The sequence below is a fragment of the Marmota flaviventris genome, chromosome 14 (assembly GCF_047511675.1).
Source record: "Marmota flaviventris isolate mMarFla1 chromosome 14, mMarFla1.hap1, whole genome shotgun sequence".
Classification (NCBI taxonomy): Eukaryota; Metazoa; Chordata; class Mammalia; order Rodentia; family Sciuridae; genus Marmota; species Marmota flaviventris.
Genome location: NC_092511.1, coordinates 76044861 through 76054768, shown reverse-complemented (window position 1 = coordinate 76054768; position 9908 = coordinate 76044861). Strand labels below are relative to the sequence as shown.

The 9908-nt window shown below is 66.6% G+C and overlaps 4 non-coding genes across 4 annotated transcripts; all 4 read right to left on the bottom strand.

The window, feature by feature from the left end:
- Nucleotides 1-1780: 1780 nt before the first annotated feature.
- On the bottom strand, nt 1781-1899 carry LOC139701963 (5S ribosomal RNA). Its single transcript, XR_011704562.1, has one exon. It is a non-coding gene; the product is annotated as a 5S ribosomal RNA (ribosomal RNA).
- Nucleotides 1900-4293: 2394 nt separating this feature from the next.
- Nucleotides 4294-4412, bottom strand: LOC139701962 (5S ribosomal RNA). The gene has a single exon (XR_011704561.1). It is a non-coding gene; the product is annotated as a 5S ribosomal RNA (ribosomal RNA).
- A 2391-nt stretch (nt 4413-6803) lies between these two features.
- LOC139701961 (5S ribosomal RNA) lies at nt 6804-6922 on the bottom strand. Its single transcript, XR_011704560.1, has one exon. It is a non-coding gene; the product is annotated as a 5S ribosomal RNA (ribosomal RNA).
- A 2396-nt stretch (nt 6923-9318) lies between these two features.
- LOC139701960 (5S ribosomal RNA) lies at nt 9319-9437 on the bottom strand. The gene has a single exon (XR_011704559.1). It is a non-coding gene; the product is annotated as a 5S ribosomal RNA (ribosomal RNA).
- Between the last annotated feature and the right edge of the window lie 471 nt (nt 9438-9908).

Below are 9908 nucleotides of genomic sequence, written 5' to 3'. Positions count from 1 at the left end.
AGTCCGACTGGGCAATGGCCAGCCGCCGGCCACACACGTCCCCTGAGCGTGCCTGGCGAGTGGAGCCACGCACAGGGAGGGCAGGAGGGAGGAACACACTCAGGGACTCAGGGAAAACCGGGCAGAGGGTGGCCGGGGGCAGCGGCCCGCTGGCTCCCAGTCAGTCAGTCGCCCGGCCAGGCTCAGAAGTGCGCCGCTGGGGTCGTGCCTCGCCCTGAGTTTCGGGCCCACTCTGCAAAGCCACCGCAGTCACCCCCTTCGGACCCAATGCCAAGGTCGGAGGGCTCTGCGCCTTGTTGGTACCAGTCAACGACCAGCACGTGCACAGCACCGCCCTGAGGAAGGGCATAGACCCCTCTGTCCAGTGTCCAGGAAAGGACCGCCTGTGGAAGAAGCACCCTGATTCAAACCCCTGTGGGAGCTTAGTCGGCGGCCTCACCAGACGGAAAGCCCCCTCCCCTGCAAGCATTGCAGGGGGGAGAGGGGGGAGGGAGGGGAGCGGTGGTTGCGTTGCGGGGACACGCGCCCACCGGGTCGTCAGGCCCTGCGTCTTGTCCTGTCCTCTGCAGGTGGACCGGTGACCGCGACCAAGGGGCCTCTGCTTCCCTGTCCCCACCGGCCAGGCTTCAACTCCTCTTGGCACCTGGTCCTCCATGGCAACCCCCTGGCCCCGAACCGCTTGCCTGCTCTGAAGGCTGCTTCCTCCTCTTTCAGGAGCGCCTGCCCTCTTTTGCCATCTGCTCTCTTGCTTGGCTCTCAGCGCAGACTCCTAAGACCCTGTGGCCTCCTCGGCCCTCTCTCAGCCTCTGCTGAGCACACACCCTGAAGTCCTGCGCGCACTTCAAGGGTGATGTGTGAATCCACTCTTACATCCATGGGAAGTTAGATGGGAGATGAGAGAACCTGTGACTGCCCAGTCTCCAGGCTACCATGGACCTGGTGACTTGCAGCCCAGAGTGAGTTGGCTGGGGTTGGGTGGGGGGTAGAGGGGTGAGTGTGTGTCTCTCTGTGTGTGTGTGTGTGTGTGTGTGTGTGTGTGTGAGAGAGAGAGAGAGAGAGAGAGAGAGAGAGAGAGAGAGGAGAGTCAAGGCCAGAGAGGGATTGAGTGGGAGATGGAGACAGGGATGCCTCCTCACAGGCCAAGAGAGGCACAAGAGAGAAGGAGAGATGGATGAACAGGGACCCACAGAGACATCTGCTGCTCCGATGAGAGTGAAAGGGAGAGACAGGCAGAGAGAGAGATTGACTCAGGGGGACCCTCACGGAGGAAGGCGGTGGGGAAGGAGGTAGAGACACAGGAGGGACCTTGCGGAGGTGGTGCAAAGAGAAAGGACCCAGGCAGAGACGCTCGATGGACTCTCCCACTCCCAGGATCTGGGTGTCAAGGTTCTGCTTGTGTGGCAGGAACGGGTGAGGGAGCGGGCCCCGCGGGTGGGCCCCGTGTTCTGGGGAAGGCGGGTGTCGCCCCCCCACACACCCCATCCTCCAGGCCGAGGGGTGGGGGGGTCGGTCTGGGTGCACATGGAGGGTCGTGGCCTGGACCTGGCTCGGCTCAGCGGGGTCTCATGGAGTGAGTGTCCTAGCGTCCCTGGGGAGAGCCAGGCCTGTGGGCCTTGTTGCAGGCGCTGGGCGCTGGTCGTCGGGAGGCCAGCCGCAGGCCTGAAGGGACAGCGACCGGCAGCCCAGGGCTGCGCCTGCGCCCTGGCCCGAGGGCCCGGGGGTCACGGCCTGTCTCTCGGGGCCACGCAAGTTAAAAGTGTGTGTGGGAAGGGGGCGCAAAAGCCTACAGCACCCGGTATTCCCAGGCGGTCTCCCATCCAAGTACTAACCAGGCCCGACCCTGCTTAGCTTCCGAGATCAGACGAGATCGGGCGCGTTCAGGGTGGTATGGCCGTAGACGGGGAGGGCCGCCCGGGGGCGCCTCAAGAGCCTGCTCCGGGTTCCACCCTTCAGTCCAGGGGACGGGAGGGGGGTGGAGGGGGGAAATCGGAGGGGGTGGTCGCAGGGGGCCTCCCTCGCCCGCCCCACAACAGCGCAGCCCAGCCCAACTCAACTCAAGGCTGGGGGCTCTCACGCTCCGCTCCGACCTGACTCCACCGGGCAGCGGCCCAGGGGTCCTGGGAGACTGGGACTGGCTGAGTCCCGCCTCCAACACCGCCCCTCTCCACCTGGCTCCACCTACCGCGAGCCCCACCAAGCGCCCGCAGGGATCGCACCGCCCCGCCCCGGCCTGGCGTGGCCTGGCGTGGCCTGGCCTCCTCCGCCGCTCCTCGCCAAGGCCCAGGCCTCCCGCGACCCCAACCCCCCCACGGACCCCCGGCCCCCCACCGCCACGCCCACCCCGCCTTTCGCCAGGCGGAGAAGCCCAGAAGCCCTGGCCGTTTCAGTGTCCCGCGCGCGCGAACCTAGCCTAGCCTAGCCCGGAGCCCAGAGAGCCAGGGGCGGAGAGGCAGGCGGGCACCCCCCTCGGACACCCCAGGGACCCTGACACAGGCCCAGCGCCCCAGGCGGAAATGCAGTCCGACTGGGCAATGGCCAGCCGCCGGCCACACACGTCCCCTGAGCGTGCCTGGCGAGTGGAGCCACGCACAGGGAGGGCAGGAGGGAGGAACACACTCAGGGACTCAGGGAAAACCGGGCAGAGGGTGGCCGGGGGCAGCGGCCCGCTGGCTCCCAGTCAGTCAGTCGCCCGGCCAGGCTCAGAAGTGCGCCGCTGGGGTCGTGCCTCGCCCTGAGTTTCGGGCCCACTCTGCAAAGCCACCGCAGTCACCCCCTTCGGACCCAATGCCAAGGTCGGAGGGCTCTGCGCCTTGTTGGTACCAGTCAACGACCAGCACGTGCACAGCACCGCCCTGAGGAAGGGCATAGACCCCTCTGTCCAGTGTCCAGGAAAGGACCGCCTGTGGAAGAAGCACCCTGATTCAAACCCCTGTGGGAGCTTAGTCGGCGGCCTCACCAGACGGAAAGCCCCCTCCCCTGCAAGCATTGCAGGGGGGAGAGGGGGGAGGGAGGGGAGCGGTGGTTGCGTTGCGGGGACACGCGCCCACCGGGTCGTCAGGCCCTGCGTCTTGTCCTGTCCTCTGCAGGTGGACCGGTGACCGCGACCAAGGGGCCTCTGCTTCCCTGTCCCCACCGGCCAGGCTTCAACTCCTCTTGGCACCTGGTCCTCCATGGCAACCCCCTGGCCCCGAACCGCTTGCCTGCTCTGAAGGCTGCTTCCTCCTCTTTCAGGAGCGCCTGCCCTCTTTTGCCATCTGCTCTCTTGCTTGGCTCTCAGCGCAGACTCCTAAGACCCTGTGGCCTCCTCGGCCCTCTCTCAGCCTCTGCTGAGCACACACCCTGAAGTCCTGCGCGCACTTCAAGGGTGATGTGTGAATCCACTCTTACATCCATGGGAAGTTAGATGGGAGATGAGAGAACCTGTGACTGCCCAGTCTCCAGGCTACCATGGACCTGGTGACTTGCAGCCCAGAGTGAGTTGGCTGGGGTTGGGTGGGGGGTACAGGGGTGAGTGTGTGTCTCTGTGTGTGTGTGTGTGTGTGTGTGTGTGTGAGAGAGAGAGAGAGAGAGAGAGAGAGAGAGAGAGAGAGAGGAGAGTCAAGGCCAGAGAGGGATTGAGTGGGAGATGGAGACAGGGATGCCTCCTCACAGGCCAAGAGAGGCACAAGAGAGAAGGAGAGATGGATGAACAGGGACCCACAGAGACATCTGCTGCTCCGATGAGAGTGAAAGGGAGAGACAGGCAGAGAGAGAGATTGACTCAGGGGGACCCTCACGGAGGAAGGCGGTGGGGAAGGAGGTAGAGACACAGGAGGGACCTTGCGGAGGTGGTGCAAAGAGAAAGGACCCAGGCAGAGACGCTCGATGGACTCTCCCACTCCCAGGATCTGGGTGTCAAGGTTCTGCTTGTGTGGCAGGAACGGGTGAGGGAGCGGGCCCCGCGGGTGGGCCCCGTGTTCTGGGGAAGGCGGGTGTCGCCCCCCCACACACCCCATCCTCCAGGCCGAGGGGTGGGGGGGTCGGTCTGGGTGCACATGGAGGGTCGTGGCCTGGACCTGGCTCGGCTCAGCGGGGTCTCATGGAGTGAGTGTCCTAGCGTCCCTGGGGAGAGCCAGGCCTGTGGGCCTTGTTGCAGGCGCTGGGCGCTGGTCGTCGGGAGGCCAGCCGCAGGCCTGAAGGGACAGCGACCGGCAGCCCAGGGCTGCGCCTGCGCCCTGGCCCGAGGGCCCGGGGGTCACGGCCTGTCTCTCGGGGCCACGCAAGTTAAAAGTGTGTGTGGGAAGGGGGCGCAAAAGCCTACAGCACCCGGTATTCCCAGGCGGTCTCCCATCCAAGTACTAACCAGGCCCGACCCTGCTTAGCTTCCGAGATCAGACGAGATCGGGCGCGTTCAGGGTGGTATGGCCGTAGACGGGGAGGGCCGCCCGGGGGCGCCTCAAGAGCCTGCTCCGGGTTCCACCCTTCAGTCCAGGGGACGGGAGGGGGGTGGAGGGGGGAAATCGGAGGGGGTGGTCGCAGGGGGCCTCCCTCGCCCGCCCCACAACAGCGCAGCCCAGCCCAACTCAACTCAAGGCTGGGGGCTCTCACGCTCCGCTCCGACCTGACTCCACCGGGCAGCGGCCCAGGGGTCCTGGGAGACTGGGACTGGCTGAGTCCCGCCTCCAACACCGCCCCTCTCCACCTGGCTCCACCTACCGCGAGCCCCACCAAGCGCCCGCAGGGATCGCACCGCCCCGCCCCGGCCTGGCGTGGCCTGGCGTGGCCTGGCCTCCTCCGCCGCTCCTCGCCAAGGCCCAGGCCTCCCGCGACCCCAACCCCCCCACGGACCCCCGGCCCCCCACCGCCACGCCCACCCCGCCTTTCGCCAGGCGGAGAAGCCCAGAAGCCCTGGCCGTTTCAGTGTCCCGCGCGCGCGAACCTAGCCTAGCCTAGCCCGGAGCCCAGAGAGCCAGGGGCGGAGAGGCAGGCGGGCACCCCCCTCGGACACCCCAGGGACCCTGACACAGGCCCAGCGCCCCAGGCGGAAATGCAGTCCGACTGGGCAATGGCCAGCCGCCGGCCACACACGTCCCCTGAGCGTGCCTGGCGAGTGGAGCCACGCACAGGGAGGGCAGGAGGGAGGAACACACTCAGGGACTCAGGGAAAACCGGGCAGAGGGTGGCCGGGGGCAGCGGCCCGCTGGCTCCCAGTCAGTCAGTCGCCCGGCCAGGCTCAGAAGTGCGCCGCTGGGGTCGTGCCTCGCCCTGAGTTTCGGGCCCACTCTGCAAAGCCACCGCAGTCACCCCCTTCGGACCCAATGCCAAGGTCGGAGGGCTCTGCGCCTTGTTGGTACCAGTCAACGACCAGCACGTGCACAGCACCGCCCTGAGGAAGGGCATAGACCCCTCTGTCCAGTGTCCAGGAAAGGACCGCCTGTGGAAGAAGCACCCTGATTCAAACCCCTGTGGGAGCTTAGTCGGCGGCCTCACCAGACGGAAAGCCCCCTCCCCTGCAAGCATTGCAGGGGGGAGAGGGGGGAGGGAGGGGAGCGGTGGTTGCGTTGCGGGGACACGCGCCCACCGGGTCGTCAGGCCCTGCGTCTTGTCCTGTCCTCTGCAGGTGGACCGGTGACCGCGACCAAGGGGCCTCTGCTTCCCTGTCCCCACCGGCCAGGCTTCAACTCCTCTTGGCACCTGGTCCTCCATGGCAACCCCCTGGCCCCGAACCGCTTGCCTGCTCTGAAGGCTGCTTCCTCCTCTTTCAGGAGCGCCTGCCCTCTTTTGCCATCTGCTCTCTTGCTTGGCTCTCAGCGCAGACTCCTAAGACCCTGTGGCCTCCTCGGCCCTCTCTCAGCCTCTGCTGAGCACACACCCTGAAGTCCTGCGCGCACTTCAAGGGTGATGTGTGAATCCACTCTTACATCCATGGGAAGTTAGATGGGAGATGAGAGAACCTGTGACTGCCCAGTCTCCAGGCTACCATGGACCTGGTGACTTGCAGCCCAGAGTGAGTTGGCTGGGGTTGGGTGGGGGGTAGAGGGGTGAGTGTGTGTCTCTGTGTGTGTGTGTGTGTGTGTGTGTGTGAGAGAGAGAGAGAGAGAGAGAGAGAGAGAGAGAGAGAGGAGAGTCAAGGCCAGAGAGGGATTGAGTGGGAGATGGAGACAGGGATGCCTCCTCACAGGCCAAGAGAGGCACAAGAGAGAAGGAGAGATGGATGAACAGGGACCCACAGAGACATCTGCTGCTCCGATGAGAGTGAAAGGGAGAGACAGGCAGAGAGAGAGATTGACTCAGGGGGACCCTCACGGAGGAAGGCGGTGGGGAAGGAGGTAGAGACACAGGAGGGACCTTGCGGAGGTGGTGCAAAGAGAGAAGGACCCAGGCAGAGACGCTCGATGGACTCTCCCACTCCCAGGATCTGGGTGTCAAGGTTCTGCTTGTGTGGCAGGAACGGGTGAGGGAGCGGGCCCCGCGGGTGGGCCCCGTGTTCTGGGGAAGGCGGGTGTCGCCCCCCCACACACCCCATCCTCCAGGCCGAGGGGTGGGGGGGTCGGTCTGGGTGCACATGGAGGGTCGTGGCCTGGACCTGGCTCGGCTCAGCGGGGTCTCATGGAGTGAGTGTCCTAGCGTCCCTGGGGAGAGCCAGGCCTGTGGGCCTTGTTGCAGGCGCTGGGCGCTGGTCGTCGGGAGGCCAGCCGCAGGCCTGAAGGGACAGCGACCGGCAGCCCAGGGCTGCGCCTGCGCCCTGGCCCGAGGGCCCGGGGGTCACGGCCTGTCTCTCGGGGCCACGCAAGTTAAAAGTGTGTGTGGGAAGGGGGCGCAAAAGCCTACAGCACCCGGTATTCCCAGGCGGTCTCCCATCCAAGTACTAACCAGGCCCGACCCTGCTTAGCTTCCGAGATCAGACGAGATCGGGCGCGTTCAGGGTGGTATGGCCGTAGACGGGGAGGGCCGCCCGGGGGCGCCTCAAGAGCCTGCTCCGGGTTCCACCCTTCAGTCCAGGGGACGGGAGGGGGGTGGAGGGGGGAAATCGGAGGGGGTGGTCGCAGGGGGCCTCCCTCGCCCGCCCCACAACAGCGCAGCCCAGCCCAACTCAACTCAAGGCTGGGGGCTCTCACGCTCCGCTCCGACCTGACTCCACCGGGCAGCGGCCCAGGGGTCCTGGGAGACTGGGACTGGCTGAGTCCCGCCTCCAACACCGCCCCTCTCCACCTGGCTCCACCTACCGCGAGCCCCACCAAGCGCCCGCAGGGATCGCACCGCCCCGCCCCGGCCTGGCGTGGCCTGGCGTGGCCTGGCCTCCTCCGCCGCTCCTCGCCAAGGCCCAGGCCTCCCGCGACCCCAACCCCCCCACGGACCCCCGGCCCCCCACCGCCACGCCCACCCCGCCTTTCGCCAGGCGGAGAAGCCCAGAAGCCCTGGCCGTTTCAGTGTCCCGCGCGCGCGAACCTAGCCTAGCCTAGCCCGGAGCCCAGAGAGCCAGGGGCGGAGAGGCAGGCGGGCACCCCCCTCGGACACCCCAGGGACCCTGACACAGGCCCAGCGCCCCAGGCGGAAATGCAGTCCGACTGGGCAATGGCCAGCCGCCGGCCACACACGTCCCCTGAGCGTGCCTGGCGAGTGGAGCCACGCACAGGGAGGGCAGGAGGGAGGAACACACTCAGGGACTCAGGGAAAACCGGGCAGAGGGTGGCCGGGGGCAGCGGCCCGCTGGCTCCCAGTCAGTCAGTCGCCCGGCCAGGCTCAGAAGTGCGCCGCTGGGGTCGTGCCTCGCCCTGAGTTTCGGGCCCACTCTGCAAAGCCACCGCAGTCACCCCCTTCGGACCCAATGCCAAGGTCGGAGGGCTCTGCGCCTTGTTGGTACCAGTCAACGACCAGCACGTGCACAGCACCGCCCTGAGGAAGGGCATAGACCCCTCTGTCCAGTGTCCAGGAAAGGACCGCCTGTGGAAGAAGCACCCTGATTCAAACCCCTGTGGGAGCTTAGTCGGCGGCCTCACCAGACGGAAAGCCCCCTCCCCTGCAAGCATTGCAGGGGGGAGAGGGGGGAGGGAGGGGAGCGGTGGTTGCGTTGCGGGGACACGCGCCCACCGGGTCGTCAGGCCCTGCGTCTTGTCCTGTCCTCTGCAGGTGGACCGGTGACCGCGACCAAGGGGCCTCTGCTTCCCTGTCCCCACCGGCCAGGCTTCAACTCCTCTTGGCACCTGGTCCTCCATGGCAACCCCCTGGCCCCGAACCGCTTGCCTGCTCTGAAGGCTGCTTCCTCCTCTTTCAGGAGCGCCTGCCCTCTTTTGCCATCTGCTCTCTTGCTTGGCTCTCAGCGCAGACTCCTAAGACCCTGTGGCCTCCTCGGCCCTCTCTCAGCCTCTGCTGAGCACACACCCTGAAGTCCTGCGCGCACTTCAAGGGTGATGTGTGAATCCACTCTTACATCCATGGGAAGTTAGATGGGAGATGAGAGAACCTGTGACTGCCCAGTCTCCAGGCTACCATGGACCTGGTGACTTGCAGCCCAGAGTGAGTTGGCTGGGGTTGGGTGGGGGGTAGAGGGGTGAGTGTGTGTCTCTGTGTGTGTGTGTGTGTGTGTGTGTGTGTGTGAGAGAGAGAGAGAGAGAGAGAGAGAGAGAGAGAGAGAGAGGAGAGTCAAGGCCAGAGAGGGATTGAGTGGGAGATGGAGACAGGGATGCCTCCTCACAGGCCAAGAGAGGCACAAGAGAGAAGGAGAGATGGATGAACAGGGACCCACAGAGACATCTGCTGCTCCGATGAGAGTGAAAGGGAGAGACAGGCAGAGAGAGAGATTGACTCAGGGGGACCCTCACGGAGGAAGGCGGTGGGGAAGGAGGTAGAGACACAGGAGGGACCTTGCGGAGGTGGTGCAAAGAGAAAGGACCCAGGCAGAGACGCTCGATGGACTCTCCCACTCCCAGGATCTGGGTGTCAAGGTTCTGCTTGTGTGGCAGGAACGGGTGAGGGAGCGGGCCCCGCGGGTGGGCCCCGTGTTCTGGGGAAGGCGGGTGTCGCCCCCCCACACACCCCATCCTCCAGGCCGAGGGGTGGGGGGGTCGGTCTGGGTGCACATGGAGGGTCGTGGCCTGGACCTGGCTCGGCTCAGCGGGGTCTCATGGAGTGAGTGTCCTAGCGTCCCTGGGGAGAGCCAGGCCTGTGGGCCTTGTTGCAGGCGCTGGGCGCTGGTCGTCGGGAGGCCAGCCGCAGGCCTGAAGGGACAGCGACCGGCAGCCCAGGGCTGCGCCTGCGCCCTGGCCCGAGGGCCCGGGGGTCACGGCCTGTCTCTCGGGGCCACGCAAGTTAAAAGTGTGTGTGGGAAGGGGGCGCAAAAGCCTACAGCACCCGGTATTCCCAGGCGGTCTCCCATCCAAGTACTAACCAGGCCCGACCCTGCTTAGCTTCCGAGATCAGACGAGATCGGGCGCGTTCAGGGTGGTATGGCCGTAGACGGGGAGGGCCGCCCGGGGGCGCCTCAAGAGCCTGCTCCGGGTTCCACCCTTCAGTCCAGGGGACGGGAGGGGGGTGGAGGGGGGAAATCGGAGGGGGTGGTCGCAGGGGGCCTCCCTCGCCCGCCCCACAACAGCGCAGCCCAGCCCAACTCAACTCAAGGCTGGGGGCTCTCACGCTCCGCTCCGACCTGACTCCACCGGGCAGCGGCCCAGGGGTCCTGGGAGACTGGGACTGGCTGAGTCCCGCCTCCAACACCGCCGCTCTCCACCTGGCTCCACTTACCGCGAGCCCCACCAAGCGCCCGCAGGGATCGCACCGCCCCGCCCCGGCCTGGCGTGGCCTGGCGTGGCCTGGCCTCCTCCGCCGCTCCTCGCCAAGGCCCAGGCCTCCCGCGACCCCAACCCCCCCACGGACCCCCGGCCCCCCACCGCCACGCCCACCCCGCCTTTCGCCAGGCGGAGAAGCCCAGA